This window comes from Harpia harpyja, chromosome 3 (assembly GCF_026419915.1).
Source record: "Harpia harpyja isolate bHarHar1 chromosome 3, bHarHar1 primary haplotype, whole genome shotgun sequence".
NCBI lineage: Eukaryota > Metazoa > Chordata > Aves > Accipitriformes > Accipitridae > Harpia > Harpia harpyja.
In genome coordinates, this window is record NC_068942.1 from 38,332,383 (window position 1) to 38,345,542 (window position 13,160).

A 13,160-nucleotide genomic window follows, 5' to 3' on the forward strand; every position below is an offset into this window, starting at 1 on the left:
TTCCCTGGAAGGGAGGTTTTTGTCTTGTGTGTGAGTCGCTGCCCAGATTCTGTTGGATGAAGAGTGTTGGACATTTCTGCATTATTAAGGTGGTCTCAAGCAAAATTAACTTGGAACCAATTTCAAAACAGTAACTCCTCTTAAGTTTGTACACTCTAATTCTTTTCTTCCCCTGTGCAGTGTGACAGTGAATGAGGATGTGTGTGTGTAAAGGAACTTGTCTTAGCAATGGTCTCTTTCAGAGACCTTGTATGGGTAAAGCAGTTCGGCTGGTTCAGCTCTCTGCTCCTCCCTCTCAGAGAGCTGAGCAGAATCCCTTCTGCTGAAACGGTTGTTCCACTTTCTGCTTTCTATATTTGTACAGCAGCAGCACACTAGCTAACTAGGCAGTGTGGCTGGCCTTGTGTGCATTCGGCATTTGCTGAGCAGAATTGAGAGCCGGGTCTTACAGTCAGTCTCTGTTGTTAGGTCCGTCTGTATGTCTGTCTGCGTCTGGGGAGGACTGGCGTTCCAAGTGAAAGGTGATCTGTTTGTGGATGTTTTCTTTTTTTGTAAAATGCAGTTCATCCAAGTTGGGAGTCTAGGGACCGGGAGTGGAGGAGGGAAGGCAGTTGTCTTGCAGGGAGAGTATTTAGTGGGTGGCAGTGGCATCAGAAAGATACAGTTTTAACCTCCAAAAGAGCTGCTGTCTTCTGGGATGAGGATTTTAATGTCCCTGCCTGCTTTGGGGAGTGATTAACCAGGGCCTGTATCTTCCCATATAAGGTCTGTTGTCACTGTCTGCCATGAAGATTAATGAAAGCTAGATCCTGTCCTGGAAGAACTGAGTGCTGTCTTTGCTTGTTATGGGCAAGGGGGATTAATGAGGAGCTAGACCCTGGCCAGCCTCGTTTGGAATAAGGAGTTGGTGCTGAAGGATGGGGTTGTAGGAAATACCCTGTTAAGAAGAGCTGGAAACTTTTAACTACAACTTCCCTGGCTGTGCGTTTGCATAAACTTTGTATTAAGGCCCCGCACGCATCAGGATGACTATTTGCTTTTCTTTAGTAGATCAGGTGAACACATAGTGCAACAAGTCTGTTAGCGGCTGACACTGTAGTAAACTGTTGATATGATGTTCTTTGAGTAGCAGAAAGGTGCTCAAAACAGTGGCAGCAACTGGATCCACCATTAACTTTGGCAATAAATTTTTTGAGGGGGAGAAAGAGGGGAAATAGGTTATATGGTACTTTTTCTGTCTTTTAGGGGATGCTGTCCCCTTACAAATTCTGCTGCCTTTTGAATATCTGTGAAAATAGGCATCCGGCCTTTTGTTTCTGGAATTTGAGCGAGGAAAACATTTTCACTTGTGAAACAGAAGGCAGCATCTTGCTAAAATCATTCTTGAGGACCATGTTCCATAAACTCAGCCTGAATTATTTTTCTTTCCTACAACTGCAGTGTCTTCAGTGTATTTCCTCTTGAGAAAGCTATGGGTATCTCAAACTTGGAAGAAGCAAATTTTGGAGGCAAATTGAGGGATCTCAGCTGCCTGGCAATGTCCAAGTTGCACTGTGTCTGCAGGCAGGGAACTGTGATTGATGTGTGACAGAGGGTCATCTCATTCTTGAACTGCTTGAACTCAAGCAACTTTGTTGTGTGGCTGTTTTCTCATCATTCTTTGTTTAACAGGGACACACCACAGTAGTTGTTCCATCTTCTTCATCTGGAAAACCTATGGAATTCATTGTGAATATGCAGCTTCTGGGACGTTAAGCTACTTAAGTGCCCTGTACGTTTCCCAATTCTCACATCCTCTTAAAGCCTTCTGCCTTTCTTTCTTCCCGCTTTTCTGCTTCCTGACTCACCAGTTGACATCCTTTTGTTTATACTAGCCAGAGCAAAGTGGCAAAAACATGATCTAAACTATTTCTGCATTTACAATACCAATTAAAAGCAAATCTTCGTACTGCTTGATGCCTGTGATTAGGGTTGTACAATTCCTCTAAAGTGTTTTCTGGTAGCATACTTAATTTTTTGCTTGCAGTCTTGTAGCAGGAACATGATTAGGCAGTTTCAAAGACCTCTTGGAAGTACACTATTGCATGTTCAAAAGATATTGTTTGTCCATTCTTTGAAAGATGTCATGGTAAATGGGTAGAACACTGAAGAAATCTATGTTCACCAAGTGCACTGTGTAGATGAGAGATAAAGCCAGGCTGTAAAATGGTACTAGGGGTTTTAAATCTTCCATTTTGTAAGAATCTTCCTCAGGGCAATATGTAAGGAAGTGACATTGTTCAGAGCTAAGCTAAGCTGTTTCATCAAGGTTGGAGACAAGTGAGAAATTAACTTTAGTCTGACATCCTTTTGAAGGTTGTGAAGTTCTACAGGAAGGGGTAGCTTTTTATTTTCTTCTTACCTTATTGCTTTTATTCTTTATGAAAAGAATTCTTTTTTTTTTTTATGTCATAGCCATGCAATTGAATAATAGAGTTGGGTTAAGGGTGGACATGTGGGAAGATTACAGGAATTCGGAATTAAGTTCAGTGTTCATCTGAAGTTAGTTAAACTTATAACTGCTGTTGAAAAGCTATTAAAGGTATTAAACTCCAGGAAGAATAAGTGAAAAGTGAAAGCTGAAAAAAATTTACTTGTGATTTTAAAAAGCTGAATCATGTAGTTTAATCAAGGATAGGGAGTGACATGTCTTTAAGTATTGGAGGCAGTCCACTGACAAAGAATTGGGGCAGTAAAGGCGATTATATGGAAGAACATGCATACACTTCTTGCAAGTATAGTGTTTTCTTAACAGAAGTAGTGAAAGCCTTATTTATCACTTGAGGCTTTTAAAAAGGATTAATCAGTAGAGAATTAATTATGTGAAATTCTGCACCTAAGTCTGATTATGTAGTTCCATGAGTAATTTGAATGAGCATGTGCCAGTATTGCTCTGAAAGAGGCTTGTTCCACCTTTCATGCATTTCCCCTTTCCTTTGTGCTGCCAAGAGCATCTTTATCGTTGTGCAGTGAATTGAATTAGGGAGCATGTCTGGGTTAAAACTATTATTTTCCTCTTGTTAGTAGGCTGGATCACACCTGGATCATTTTCTTTCTCAGCCTTGTTATACAGAGGTGGGGATGGATAGCTGGTGAGGAAAGAGTTGTGCTCTATTCTTTTGGCAAGAGCATTGGCTTAAACTGGATCTACAGTAAGAATATCTTGATCTATTCCTTTGTATATCTGCCCCATTTCTATCTAGTCTTCATGGAGAGCTTATATCCAGTCTTCTCTGGTAATATAACCCCCAAAAATGAAGTAAGAATTGTTTGCATGTGTTACCTGCTGTGGCATGTATCATTTGGCTCTAGACAGGGAGGTACTAAATGTTGTCATAACATATTTCTTTATGAATGCAGTATTTGATACATGCTGTGTTTGAAGCTGCTGTACAGAGATGCGTGCTGTTAGTTTGGGAAGAAACTGGTGATGATCCTCCCTGATGTGAGGACAGAGAGAAGATAATATGCCACGTAGACTGTTACATGTGAGGGCTTGATTCAGGAAGTAGTAAGATACCTCCAGAATCTAGATATGAGGTATAGAAACCCTGATAATCCAGCAAGATATATAAGAGGATTTTATGTCTATTTTGAGTCCTCGTGCAGCCAAAACTGTATTTATAGCACTTGGTTTTGTCATAAAGTTTCTGGAGTCTCCTCCTGCTAGCAGTGGAAACCAGCTGATGTCATACTGTGCCTTCCAGGAAAAGTGAATGGAAAGAATTGATGGAGAAGTGTGTAAGTGAAGAACGTCTGAAAATACGTGCATAAAACTACAAGCAAGTACTGAGTCTCTCTAGTTCTTGGCTAAGTGCGTTGACACTCTTGATCCTTCTCACCCTTCTCCCCCCACCTAGCTAAAGTCTAAGATTGGGCAACACATCCAGCCTTGTACAGCAGGGAGGATTTCTGAGGCCTTGGGAAGCGGGAGGAGCAAGTGAAGCTATGCTGGCACAAGAGTCAGTGAGCATTAATCATCACAGGCGAGCAACCTGGAGAGGGTGTTTCAGGGTCACAAAATGGGCCATGAGGGTAGTTTGTGGAGTAAAAGGCTGCAGATATTGGTAGGAAAGACATTCTCTTAGTCATCTTTAGATGTTCGTAACTAAGAATGAAAGTTAGGCTTCTTCAGAGAGAAAAGTTCATCTTAAGTGTGGCGTTACATTTGTGAATGGTATTCAGACAAAAATAATGCTTCAAGGTGCTGCATTGGTCTGTTTTCAGTAGGTATTAGGTTGTAAATTAATGCAGAATTTTTTTCTTTTTTTTTCCTGTATTATTTACAGTGGTTTGTATGCTTCAGGTACTATATAAAGATATTGAAGAGGGGAGTAAATATTGCAGAAAAGAAACCAAAGTATATACAAATGGTGCTGCAAATGATGACAAATGAGAAACAAATGCAAATGATGAGAAATGAGAGAGCTTGAGAAGAAGCTTAGGAAGGCTGCTTCGCAGTGAAATGGTTAGATTTTTATGTCATTTGAGCTTTTGAACAGAAGTCAGGACATTCCTAAGTTCACGTTTCCACAGCAATGCCAGTGTTTGCCTCTGATGAAGAAAAAGAAATAGTAAGAAATATTTTTTTAAAACTTCAGCTCTACACACCCAATATTAAATCTCTTGAAGTGTTAATGAAAATTATTTGCTGTTGAAAGTGATTTGAATTGATATTCATTCCTTAAAATAGAGCATTGACTCCAATTCTTTGCAGATGTAAATGAGTGTAATTTGAGACTTGTATCCATTTACTTCTGCAAAGGATTTGACCATGTGCCTATTACAAAAAAAAAAAAAAATAATTGAGCATATTTTTACTCTTTGGTTTGCAGGCGTGGCAATGGCAGATTCTGCACGGTAGAGTTCATGGCAAGTATTTGTCTAATATAAGACAAGCAAGAGACACATACAAGTTTAAGGTAAATCAGTCTTTCTTAGTCATGCTTCTTTGAAATAAAATATAAATGTTTATACTTAAACATTTGCAAATACAGAATTTCAAGCCTACTCAGAATTTTGTATCCAATTCAATTCTGATCTTTCAAAATTGGGACACCTCAAAATTATTTTCCCTCCGAAGCTGGTAGTAGGTGCTGGAAATGGTCATATGCACTGTGTCCTCTTTTAGTAATTTAGGTGTAATAGTACAGAATAGTGATTGCATTTGAGGATCTTTGTGGGGAGACCTGCAATACATCTTTATTCTCTCTTTGCATTTGAATCTATTCTCTTTTGTGCAATCGAAAGAAGTGTGTAAGTACCTTGATATCATTATAAAATTATTTTAACGCAGAGCTATGCAAACTGTGTCTGTCTAAACACTGCACAGGGATGATTTTCCCACTGAAATTTTTTTATCTTGCCTTTAGGGATAGGTAAGTGAAAGTGTTAGTATTTGAATCTAGTGGCTGAGATGGATGAGGTGGTTAAAGTTCAGCTAGTGTTGTTGCTTCTAGGAGTAGGCTTAGCGGTTAAACTGAGAATACTGTTTCTGTTTGCTACACCTCAATCTTTTTCCCAAAAGAAGTTATAAAACTCTGTGCTACATCTGGTAGGTCTTCCTGTGGCGTGTACGGTATCCGAAAAGCAAAACATGAATGCGTGTTTTCTGAATATTTTGGATCCTCATTCAAAAAGTAAATAAAATGTTGTGTGGGTGTGTGTACCCTCTGTATTTGCAACTCTTGAGGTATTTTGAGAGTCCCTTAATGCCGTGATCTGGAAGGATATAGCAAGCTTAAATCTTTTATTGGTGAGATTCTTTGTTTTTTATTAACAGGCAAATGTTTTGTGGAAACTTTTTTTTACAAGGTTGTTTACTAGGTTTTCAGCTGAGTTGCACTTGTAACAATGTGATGATACTCTCTGACTCGTGTTGAATACATTCTGTCACTAGTTCTCAAAATACCTTTTCACAAAGAAAACAAATAAGATGATAATACTGTACAAATGGAAACTCTTAGTACCATAAAGTGACTTGTCCAATGCTATTCAGTCCTGTAGCTAGTAACAGAACTCATGTCTTCTAAGCTCTGGTCTCATGTTTTCTGCAGTAGACCACAGGATTGTTTTGCATTCTCAAAGTGTGTCTCTTGACACTTTCATTATGGGTTGTAAGACTAACAATCAACCCTGGGAATGTTTAAGCTGTAATTGCTTACTGGGCATGGAACAGACATTGCAGATATGGTCTACATCCCAAATGTTAAGTATTTTATGATGGTCTCGTTACAGTAACTCAAAGCATGGCATTTAAAATGTTTTCCCCCCCTCTTTTGTTTTGGTTTTTTTTTTTCTTAATCTGCAGTGGTCCGAAAATGTGCACCTCTTCTATTCTTCATTCTGTTCTTCCTATTATATCTTAAGTTGAACAAACTTACATCATGATAGTTGAACATAATGTTGTGAGTAATTTAACTGGTCTACTTACTAACCGTACAGATTGTCTGCTAACCTGTACGCACATTAGTACTTGTGCTGGTGACACTGAAGAAAACAGTGTTAGATGGCTCCGTCTGCAAAAATAAAGTGAGCAGGCGCAGTGACTAGGAGCTTTTGCCTTACACTGAGCAAGTAGCTTTTGGTGCCGAGAGGTTTGGGTGGTGTAGATTGCAGTAGAAGGGCATTTCTCAGGTAAGAAAGTATGGCTGCTTCCTTCGTAAGGTTTTGGCACTGTAGGAGTCTCTCATTGCTATCTTTGTTGTCTTGCTGTCTCATTAGTAAAGTTTACTAGAAAGTGACACACTTTCTGTGGGTTGTGACCTAAGCTGTACAGTAATTGAAACTTAATCTGGTTTGTATAGGCCTCTCTATTCGTAATCTGATTTATCTAGTGCACTTGCTCCTTTGCTCTCTGATGCATCGTTATCTCCCTCCTGTGCTTCCTCCAGAGAAATAGTTATTTTTATATTTTCAGATTTTTACTATTGGCCATATTGGTACTTGAAAGTATGTAAATCCGCAGTGAGTTCAGACTGAATGTTGATTTATGTGAGAGAGAGACTGTTGATGCCAGGATGTATCTGAGGTTGAGCTACGTGGTCTGTTTTATCTGTTAGCCTCCTTAATTGTCAATGGTAATCTTGACATCCCACAAACATTAATTCCGGGAAAATGTAATGAGAAATCAGAACTAACTGGTCTAGACAAGTGCTGACTGTGACAGTAACTTCATTGATCAGAATCCATTAAATGATCCGGTATTCTCTTACAGATGGTCCTAGGTGCTGGTGAGGCTGAAGTTTTGCAACTGAGTATCAAAGCAGTATCACTGGATTTATTGGGCTTATATGCATTGTCTAGTAGTTAGTGGCTAAAGCCACTTGTTTTCATTACCAGCTGCAGTTCTATTCATGTTATATTGCATACCAGAAGTTAAAACTGTTTATCAGCAAGAGTGTATTTTGTCACTCTTAGATCTGGCAGGGCTAAGTGTTAAATCTAAATGTTAAACCTTCGTTTTTCCACGTGTAATTGTCAGGTGCTGTCATGGTTCCTCCCAGCTTTCTACAGAAGAAGTTGGAAGTGACATTTGTACTCACTGTGCGGGACTTTAGTCAGGGGGGCAACTTCAGGAGAAATCTTCTTTGCAATAGCTGTGATGAGATGTCCCAGTTTACACCTGTTAATTGCTGTCCCCACTAAGAACCTACACTGATGCAACTATGAAAACAGTTCACTATCAGTGTCTAATGTTGGGCTGGGGTGAATCTGCAGTTTGCACAAAAGCTTACTGCCATGTCAGTTAATTACAGTAATTGCTATGCTACACACATAGCTAGCAGCATGCCAGCTGTATATACTTTGATCTGAGGTATCCAAGTTCTGATTTCTTCTGAGAAGAAATACATGTCTGATTCTTTGGCCTTTGGGCCAGGTTTGTCTAATGTATAAACTTGGATAAAGTATTTGGTTTATTTATGTTCTGCATGCAATTAAATGAACCATACTGAAACAATTTTGTTTTGAGAAACATTTATGATTTAAGAGCATTCTCCCAGGCTTTCTACAGGTGATTGTCAGATTTGCTGCTTGCTTTTTAAAGTTTTTATTGTCTTGGATTTTGCCTTTGATTCAGTGAGGTGTATATTTTTTTCCCAAAGGTATCCAAGAGTTATGGGTTCCTTTGGCTATGTTAGCTGTACTTTTGGTTCCTTTGAAGTTTTTAAATTAATTCTCTAGAGCGTTACATAGTTACTCATGCGAAGGGAAGATTTTCTTTTTAACATTAAAAAGTTGTTTACAAGTATATTCTTAAGCATTTATAAGATCAATGAGCTGCCTATTTCATTTTTTTTCTGAAAGCTGATTATCACAGAAATAGAACTTGGCATTTATGACAACTTCCATAGGGCTTAAATACCTGGCAAAGATCAGGTTTAAAAGGAAGAAAACAAAAATCTTGTGTTACATGATGTTTTGAAGCCAGGTCTGTTAGCAGGAATCTGAGACCATTTTTTGGCCATAAACAAATATTCTTTAATTAAACTTCAAAAAAGCAAAGGCATGTGGGTGAGGTGGAAGGAGGTGTTCTCAGGTAACATATTTGCCTGAATTGCTAGTAGGAGCTTCATCATCCAGAATGTTATTGTGAAACAGAACAAAAATAAGTATGTAAAGTGTTCCCTGACCAATAGTCAGTTTTCAGTAATATTCTAGAAGAGATAAATTCATAATTTTGAAAATACACGTTTTGGATAACTGATTTATGTTTCTCAGGATTCATGGATTTATTGTTCTTAACTAGTATTATAAGAAAATTTATTTTTTGTTGTTGTGTTTAGAATTCTGTGTTCATTTAGAGAGTATAATATTTTATTGAATCAATTGAACAAATTAGGAAGAAATTAGAACAATTGAAAATTATTATTAAATAGTGATAAAAAATTCCCAAGAGATTTCTGTCTGGAAAAGAGGGCATGAATGCATGTGATAAACATTAATATTACAAGACAACTTAGAAGAGGATATGGATCACTTATCCACGCTTCTCAAAGAATATAGAACAAAGGTTATGAAGGGCCTGCGAAGCAGTGAAAATGTGGGAACTCAAATAGCCTTGTATAACTCTTCTCCTTGCAGACAAATGCAGTTTTTGGTTTGGTATCTGTAGACAGGTAAATGGATTTGGATTTTCTGTAAAATACTGCTAGACTACCATGAGTGTAGTTCTGCAAAATAACCTAGGAGGAAGCAGAGAAGAAAGTCTTAAACAAACAAACAAACAAAACCCTCACAACACCAAAAACAAAACAACAAAAAAATTACAACAAAAAACCCCCAGAGAACTAAAAAATCCAAAGTTTGTATTTAAATATATGCTAGCTTGTGTTGTGGGTCAATTACTGAATCTGCAGAAAGAGAACCCGGAATCACAGAGTAGCATCCCCTACTTATGAGGTGCTAGTACAGAAAGTCTGTATGGTTTTTGGTTGATGACTCGTTTAATATGTAGAAATAACATTTTTTTCCATGTGTTGTTAGTTCTTTGTGTTCCCTAATTCAGACCTTTTTCATACATTTCCATCTATGCTATCTTAAAGAGTTCCCATCTGCAGCTTCATCGTCAACTGTTAGTGCTGCTGCTGTTGAAATAATGTAATACAAGAGCTTAGGATTGTGGGTACTGCTGTTGGTAAGTGCTTCTGTCATAAGAGCCAAAAAGCCAGATGGGTAGGATAAGTCCACTGAATGTTATTAGGAAGCTACAAGACTTGTGTTTTCACCCATGTTATGTTTGTAGTCCTTTCTTTTGCACCCTTTCATTTATTCTCTGTATCTTTGAAATGTGCAACTTCATTTTTGAGTCTAATGAGGGTTGTTACCACCTCATGATGACTTCTGTTGTTAGAAATATGCTTTACTTTCACAGTCCTCAGCATTGTACAAGATGGAGTTCATGTTATAATGATTGTTATTATCTGATTTTAACTCTGGGGTACTCAATGTCTGTTTTTTCCTTACCTTTTAGAGTGAAGACTGGAACAGCTAGAGTGAGGTGCGTAGCTGCAGGTATGAACTAACTACAGTTGTATCCCTCAGTTACGTATTGGAGCTTCCTTTCAAAGGTTTAGAGAGAAGTTGTTTTTACTTTCAGTGATGAAAGCAGTCGTTTTTCACTGCAGTGAGCAGTGCTCCCTGAACCTTAAACTCTTTGCAGTTTCCTGCATTTGTACTGCTAGAGGGGGTTGGGAGTGTTAACAACTTAGGACTGCGAGTACCAAGTCAATAGGCTTCTTTAGCTCCAACTGTAATTTAATAATTTTAGAAACATAACTACAAAGTAGAAATGTGTGTCTTCATAGTAATTTCTTGACCAGAACAATTCTGAAGTACTCTGTAGTACATGAGACCCTAAAGGCGAGTATTACTGAAACAACTCCTTATGAGCTGAGACAAATTTGATTATGTGCAGCAGAATAGGAACATAGTCTAGTGTGATAATGCTTGGAGCCAAATGCGAGGATCTTCTGGTGCAGTTTTCTTAATGCCTGAAGTCCAGTAAGGGTGTAGTTTCATGAGACACCTGAGACAATTCCCCCTTCCTGTCTTATTCAGTTTCCAACTGAGTAGTCCAGTGTCCTTTGGTTATGCTTGGTTGTTGTGGTAGTTTGACTGCATGGTAGACAAAGTCAGCTTGATAACCCAATAAAAAGGCTCTTTTGTGATCAAGTTGTTATTTCGCAGGTTTAGCAAGTTGGCATGATTTACTCTGTGGTCAGAGGAGTACCAAAAGAATATATCAGACTGTAACTGTGCATCTTAAGTTTCAGTTCAATTCTGAGGACAACTGACCTGTAACTGCTGTGTTAAGTAATACTGTCATGCTCAGAGTGTGGTGCTAGTTGTTCTTCTGATGAATCGCCTCTGCTATGGCAGAAATATTTAAGGTGTGCTTTAGGCTGTAGACAACCAGGGAGAGTTGAGGTTTGATATTGTCTTGAGGAAACGCTTGTTTTCTACTATGGTCAGACATTTGCTACAGTTTTCATAAATACATTGGAAAGGATTTAGTCATATCTATATCAGAAAGAAAATCAGATTTGCCTTTGAAGTGCAGGGTATCCTGTGTCTCCATAGGTTGCTCATCAGGGTAGAAAGAGCTAAAGTTGGATTAAGAAATCCAGGAACACCTTCATTTTCAAGTGATTTTTAGAGAATTGGTGATTGACCTCTGTGTTTGGAAGTACTGGTTTGAGGGCATTTGTCTCCAGGCATTGTGGGTGTTGCAAAACAATCAACTTCTTTCCTAAATGACTGGTGCTCTGTACTTTGCCCTTCCTGCTCCTTTGCTGCTCCATTAGGACCATACAGAAGATAGGAAAGAGAATGCTGGTCATTGTATTTGTGGGTTTGTATGAAGAGTTTGTATCTTTTGAGACAGACTAATCTGTGATTAGACCTAGTTTTTCAAACTTCTGGGATTCTGCCAATTACAAAACACAGGTCCAGAATCAATAATTTTGGATTACTTAAATAATAAAATGCATTGGGTTTGTGTGGCAGGGTTTTGGTAGCGAGGGAGAGGGCTACGGGGGTGGCTTCTGTGAGAAGCTGCTAGAAGCTTCCCCGGCTCCAAGTCAGACCTGCTGCTGGCCAAGGCTGACCCAGCCAGCGACGGTGGTAGTGCCTCTGGGAGAACGTATTTAAGGAGGGGAGTGGGATGTGAGAGAAACCCCTGTGTAGACAGCCAGGTCAGTGAAGAAGGAGGGGGAGGAGGGGTGCCCGAGGAGGTGATGCCCCTGCAGCCCATGGTGAGATGGCAGGCTGTCCCCCTGCAGCCCATGGTGGTGAGCGGGGGAGCAGATGCCCACCTGCAGCCCGTGGAGGAGGACACCAGAGCAGGGGGATGCCCCCCAAGATGGCCGTGACTCCACAGGAAAGCCCGCACTGGGGCATTCTGTGCCTGAAGGACTGCAGCCCGTAAAAAGGACCCACGCTGGAGCAGTTCGTGAAGAGCTGCAGCCCTTGGGAAGGACTCACATTGGAGAAGTTCATGGAGAACTGTCTCCCGTGGAAGGGACCCCACACTGGAGCAGGGGAAGATTGAAGAGTCCTGCCCCTGAGGAGGAAGGAGCAGCAGAGACAATGTGTGATGAACTGATTGTAACCCCCATTCCCCATCCCCCTGTGCTACTGGTGGGGAGGAGGTAGAGAAAATCAGGAGTGGAGTTGTCCCCAGGAAGAAGGGAGGGGTGGGGGGAAGGTGTTCTAAGGTTTGGTTTTACTTCCTCTTATTCTGTTGTGATTTGATTGGTAGTAAATTAAATTGATTTTGGTTTTTCCCCAAGTTGAGCCTGTCTTTTGCCTGTGACCATAATTGGTGAGTGATCCCTCCCTGTCCTTGTGTCACGAGCTTTTTCTTTATATTTTCTCCTCCCCGTCCCACCACAGGGGGAGGAGTGAGCAAGTGGCCTTGGGTGCTTTGTTGCCAGATGGCCTTAAACTACAACAGTCTTTTTTTTTGTTTGGTTGGTTTTTGTTTGAGATAAGGACAGTTTACTGGGACAACACAAGGAGACAAGTTACAATAATAACAATAGTACTAATAAAAGAATATACAAAACAAGTGATGCACAATGCAATTGCTCACCACATGGAACCTGATGCTCCTTCACTTCCCCTGCTGCGATATCACACTGACCCCCCCAGCCTGCTCCCCAGTTATATACTGAGCATAACATCACACAGTATGGCATATCCCCTTGGCTAGTTCGGGTCAGCTGTCCTGGCTGTGCCCCCTCCCAGCTTCCTGTGAAAATTAACTCCATCCCAGCCAAACCCGGGGCACAAACCAATCAGATTATTTAAATAGCAAAACATTCATCAGGTTTATGGTTGCTGAAAATAAGTCACAAAACAGAACACTTCCATTTGGTGCAAGATCTGTGGTTTCTCATCTTAAGAGCAACATAAAGTTGAATTCCTATGCCTTAATGTGAATGTAGAAAGGTGTCCAAATGAAGGAGGATTGTCTTTTCTTGAACATCTGATAATGGTATGTAAAATTGTTTGTATGCATCCCAGTATGAAATGCCTCTGATGATTAACTCCATAAATTAAGTACACAGATGCATATCAGAATAAAATGATGGCATTCCGCTTCTGGTCTGGTACAG

At 39.8% G+C, this 13,160-nt stretch overlaps 1 protein-coding gene across 9 annotated transcripts in view; it reads left to right on the forward strand.

Moving 5' to 3' along the window:
• CELF1 (CUGBP Elav-like family member 1) overlaps positions 1–13,160 on the forward strand; it is a 72,831-nt gene that overhangs the window by 7,642 nt on the left and 52,029 nt on the right. For 2 of the 9 annotated variants that reach the window (XM_052781978.1, XM_052781977.1), the window contains exons 2-3: positions 4,875–4,961; positions 10,013–10,053. The exons of 2 other annotated variants lie outside the window; for them this stretch is intronic. The gene's annotated coding sequence lies outside the window, so the exon portion shown is untranslated. Of the gene's footprint in view, positions 1–4,874; positions 4,962–10,012; positions 10,054–13,160 lie in introns of those variants that run through there. 5 more of the 9 variants (XM_052781979.1, XM_052781976.1, XM_052781982.1 and 2 more) reach the window with 4 other exon arrangements.